This window comes from Heterocephalus glaber, unplaced genomic scaffold (genome assembly GCF_053883595.1).
Source record: "Heterocephalus glaber isolate CG9 unplaced genomic scaffold, H.glaber_assembly_v1.0 deba00000331, whole genome shotgun sequence".
NCBI lineage: Eukaryota > Metazoa > Chordata > Mammalia > Rodentia > Bathyergidae > Heterocephalus > Heterocephalus glaber.
This window is the reverse complement of record NW_028258142.1, coordinates 50501680-50507500: the sequence shown is the minus strand read 5'-3', so window position 1 is coordinate 50507500 and position 5821 is coordinate 50501680.

Sequence of the window (5821 nt, the reverse complement as noted above, 5' to 3'; positions counted from 1 at the left end):
AAAACAATGATTTAATGTAGATTTTTTGAAGTCAGATTTCCATTCTACCTCCCCCAATCAGAAGATACTAATTTAAATATTTTGAAAAGCACCACCCCAATACTTCTTTAAATAAATAATGTGCATTATAAAAGATTTTTGTGTATTCCCTGTGTATATTTTCTTTAATATGTCACATGAAAAACTAGAAGGCAAACATCTGTCTCTTTTAACAGTAGGGTCCTGCCCAGAACCCTGAAGGAAGCTCCCCACCTCTGTCCCAGGCTCCTAGGGCAGAGAAGCTCAGCCGGTCCCAGCACCCGGAAGGAAGCTCCCCTACCAACATCCCAAGCTCCTAGGGCAGAGAAAGTGAGCCCTGTGGGCACCAGAAGCACCCCCTCCTGTGGAAATGAGAAGAAACATAAAAAAGTCTCAAAAACAGACTTCTGAATCACCTACAGCAACCCCAAAGGGAAACGAGATGGAACAATCTGATACTCAAACACCTGGACTCTCTGAACTGGCAAAAAACGAGGATCTGGGAAAAATGAAATCAGAAATAATTACTCAGATAACAGCAAAGACTTTGCTCATGGTGCAAAACATGATTAATAAATCTAGAGAGGATACAGATAAAAAAAAACAGAGGATCTGAGGAACATGATGGAATCCCAACATGGGAAACAAATGGAATCCATAAAATAGATGCAAACAGATTTTCAGAAGATTAAAAACTCCATTGAAAGTGTGTGCAGCACAATGAAGCAATGTGAGGAGAGAATTTCACATATAGAAAATAAGATTGCAATTAGTGAGGAGGAAAAGAAAAATTGCTTTAAAATTGTAAGGGAACATGAGAAATCAATCCAGCAGCTGCTAGACGATGCAAAGAAGAATAACATAAGACTGATTGGAGTCAATGAAGAAAGAGGAGAGAGTGCAGATGACATAAAAAAAACTCTTCACAGAAGTGATGGCAGAAAACTTCCCAAGGAGGGGAAAAGAACTTGACATACAGATAAGTGAGGCATATAGGACTCCAGCTAGCCTTAATCAAAAAAAATCTACACATAGGCATATAAAAGTTAGGATTCCAGAAATCCAATAGAAGAACAAAATTCTACAAGCAGTGAGAGAAAAGAAACAAATCACATACAAAGGAAAGCCCATCAGAATCACAGCAGACTTCTCTATGCAAACCCTCAAGGCAAGAAGAGCTTGGAGTGATGTATTTCAAGCCCTAAAGGAAAACAGCCTCCAACCCAGATTGATGTAACCTGCAAAACTATCTTTCAAAATTGATGGAGAAATAAGATACTTTCATGACAAAGAGTACCTCAGGAACTTCATGAATACCAAACTGGCACTCCAAAAAATTTTAGACAATAGCCTAGGAAAATACAATGAGGATCACAAAGCCAGGAAACCCAGCAGAATGAATCTATTGGGCGTGACAAATTAAATGCAAAGGAGGAGAATCCAACAAAAAGAAAAAGTCATGACAAGGCTTTTAAAACTTTTAACTTCATCTCCCTAATGAGTGTCTAATTCAATCTTATTATTGTACTGATTAGTATTTTTCTGATTCTAGAGTTGCACACCATTCTTTGTGCCATACTGGCTATTTATCATCTTCTTATGTCTACATTTTAATTGAGTTATCTGTCAATGAGCTCTAAGAATTCTTTATATATTCTGGTCATAGGTTATATGTATTGTAAATATGGTCTGTTTAAGGACTACTTTTCATTTTAATGATGTCATTTAAAGTTCTAAATTTTGATGGAATCTCATTTATCAATTTTTTTCTTTTATACATCATGTTTTTTGTATCCTAGGTAGTTCTTGCCTACCCTGAATTCATAAATATTTTTCCTTATAATTTCTTCTTAAAGTTTTATACTTTTAGGCTTTCTTATTTAGGTTCATAGATCCCTTCAAGTTATTTTCATGTATGGAAAAAAAGGGTTGAAGTTAATTTTTTATATACGGATACCAGGTGATCTAGCTCTGTTTGCTGCAAACACTATCTCTTCCTCGGCTCTTGAATTGTGTTTATATTCTATCAAATGCTAATGTTAAATAATCTTTCAAAATTCAGTGGACCATATATGTGTGGTTCTATTTCTAGATTCTCTGTTTTATTCCAATGATCTATATGTCTTTCCTTACACCAACACTGCCTTGATTACTGTAGCTTTAGAAGAAGTCTTAAAATTAGGTACTAAATGTCTTTCAACACTGTTTTGTTTTTGTTTTTAACTTTTCTAGGTCCTTTGTACTCCTAAATAACATTTAAATTTCAATATCCAATTCTTCATTTATAACAAGTATACACAGACCTGAATTTTTATATAGACCTTGTGTTTTCTAATCCTGCTAAATTCAAGTACAAGTTCTAGGGGGTCCTAGAGATTTCTTAGTATTTTCTCTGTAGATGATCATTTCATCTACATATAAAGATTTTGCTTCTGCTGTGCCAATCCTATCCTAGCTGTGTCATTTCATTGCCAGACTATTTTGGTGCGGCCTAGATTTCAAAGTTTAATGGACAGATAAAAGAGTAAGGATATCTGTCCTTGTTCCCCACCTTAAGGAGAAAGCATTGTATCTTTTCCATTTATATAAGGCATTCTCGCTGGAAGTATGGAGAACATGTCATTAATCTGTTGAGAAGTTTCTGTTCTACTTCTAGGCTCCTGTTTCTTCAACTAGTGACAGGATCATATGGCTTTTTCCTTTCCTCTGTTTAAATGATGACTTTTGGGGTTGGATCTTCCAATGCTGAACCAACACTGCCATCCCTATAACAAAACCACTTTCTACATCCTGCCAGATCTGACTTCCAATAGTTTGTTTTGTTAAACACATTTCTATCTATGTTCATACTTTTTTCTTCTATTACCTTTATCCAATTTTAGGATTAGCACAATGTTGAGTTCCTAAAATGAGGGGAGAAGTGTTCCTTCTTTTTTCTGCTTTAATTGTTTGATATAATTTATCAGTTAAAATGTTTATGAGCCTGCTGTTGTCATATTTCTCTAATGGGTGCTATTCAAATTTTATATTTCCTCCAGAGTTAGTTTCATTAATTTGTCTTCCAAGGTACTTCTTGGAAGTTGTCAAATTTATTTCAAAAAAGATTTTTGTAATATGCTTTCTATATCCTTTTAAATTCTGTAAAATCTGTGGTAATGTCTCCTAGATCTTAATATTGTAATTTAAAAAATGTATAACTGATATTGTGTAACAGGAAGTAAAGGTCTAAAAGAGCAGGGGCATTGTGAGGGGTAGGGGAAGGTAATAAAGGGAAAGGAAAAAATATGAGAAGAGGAAAAAAAAATGGAAACAAGGTCTTTCCAAATAGGGAAAGGTGGAGGGGGTGAAGGGAGGGCAAGGGAAGGGGAAAAAAATAAGAACCAAGATACTCATATAAAGGTACAAGATTCTAGTGATGAATGTAATTGTATTTTATACCAAAAATGTACCAATAAACCTAATGGGAAAAAAAAACAAAAACAACAGAGTCCTGCCTTGTGACCCAGCCAAAGTGGCTATGTGTATAAAATGGTTAAATTTGATGAAGAGTAGTTTTTGAGGTAGTATTTTTGCAATCATCATAAATTTGACATTAAAGTATATTATTTAATATGCCTAAATTGGCTTTAATCTAAGTTCCTAAATTATATTTACCTACAGGATTAGATTAGAAAATAAAATTTAATTCAAAAGGAACAAAACAAGAAAAAATTACATGAAAAAGTAAATGTAAGCAACTACATATGACATTTAAATTAATTTTTAAACATGAAACATATATGTCTTTATTTAATTATTTATAAAAGTTGTGCTTTGAAAAAAAAAAGTTGTGCTCTGCCGGGGAAGACAGTGTCTGAAAATTCTCTTTCCAGGGTTTGGAACTGTACAACCAGAGCTTAGTGCTAGCAGCTTCCAAGAGCCCAGTGCTTGCCAGGTCATGGTTGTTCTCTGGATTCTTCTGCCCTTCTAGAGATACTCACTGCCTGGCTGTGATCCCCTCACGGTAGAAAGGAAGCTGAAAACACTTTTGGCTGGAAAAGGCTGACCCTTTCCATCCTATTAAAGAGAGTTTTAATTCAGAATTTTTCTCAGCAATGGGTTCCATATCAATTTAACCTACTCCCATTAAGTCTTTTGAAATCAAGCCTACACTTACTCCACACGACAGATACAATGGCTATTCTTCTCTGCCCACTCAGATCCTCACCGCTGCCATGGCTTTGTAGGCCATACCTCTTTTATTTCCTGGGGTGGAGGAATGAAGAATCACTCTCCATCACAGACTTGCAAGGCATTTCTGAGCCAGGACATTTTAGAGCCTGTAGCTACAGGGCTGGTACTGAAAAATCAGTATCATTATATTTCTTTACCACTCCGATTCCATTGGATTTCCTCTATTAATGTAGCAATTTCAAGTTACAGCAGATATTACTATATATGTGACAAAAATGAATGCAAACTCACATACCTTGTAAATAAACATAAAAAGTAAATAAACATAAAAAAATAAAATATTTCCTATCATTGATACAATATTCTTACAGTAAATCAAATTGAGGAACTAATAACAGCATTCTAATAATTTATCCTTCTGAGTAAATATTTTATTATGTAACATTTGAACATTGAGCAATAAAGTTTCATTTACTACTAAAAATACTGTGGATTTGCCTAATTTTCAATTTTAAACACATATTATAAACGTCCATTGTGCATACAATATATTTGTTTTACAAATATTATTTTTTCAATGTTTAAGGGTTTCTTTTTTTCCTAAGGATCACATAAAGCTCTTTTTCTCTGTTTTGAGCTTAAAGCATGTCTCTCAAGCAGGTAAGGTGGTTTTCCTAAAATGTACAAATCATTTTGAATAGACAAAGGGTATCAAACTCATTTTTCTCAAATTTCTCGCTGGACTGCAGTGGCTTTGGCAGAAAAGTGGGTCACAGAAAAAGTGAGTCCTTAAGATGATAACTGCAAGGGGATTTTCTATAGTAGCATAATACAGAAGGCTCTGGTTCTTTCATTACCAAAGATAAGAAATATGACCTTATGGTAGACCTTATTTATATGACCTTATTTATATACTTGACTATGTACATTGCAACTACAGGATAATTAGTTCATTAGTCAATTTAAAATTAAAAGATCTGAGATTAATGCTTTCATTACTGAGAATCTGATCAGCACCGTCAGAAATGAAGTATAATCTAAGCATTACTCATATTACTCTTCTATTCTGCCATGTTTGCAAGATATGCAATTTTGAATTGCCTACAAATAGCAAGCACATGGTAGCCCAACCATGGTAAATTTTCTAAAGTCTTGTTTATGAAGATCTTGCACTTATATTTGCAACAACATAATTTGATGCTATTGTTTAAAGGACAGATTCCTGGGTTCCACATAGATGTACCAGATAAAGTTCTATAGGTGTGAGAATCTGTAGTCCATAATTAAGTAGGCTGAGCTATGTAATGTACTAAGTGATGTCCCAAACTGAGAAACCGCACTGGTCTTAAAGGTCTTTGTGCTACAACAGGTAATTTCCCTAAAAAACTGAGGATGTCAGAGTCATTTGAAAATGTCCTTTTTGGTGTTACAGAAAACCTATCATTGATAAAAATCTACTTTCTTTCCTAGTCCTGGGTGTGATATTCTGTGAGCTCTGAGGGCAATCCCACCTTCAGATGTGTGTAAAGCCAAGAGAAAACTGCATGATTTAATCAAGAGTTTCTAGTATATAGTAATGGAGGGTCTGCCTCACTATCATTCTTTTAGATACACCCATGTGTTAAACTGT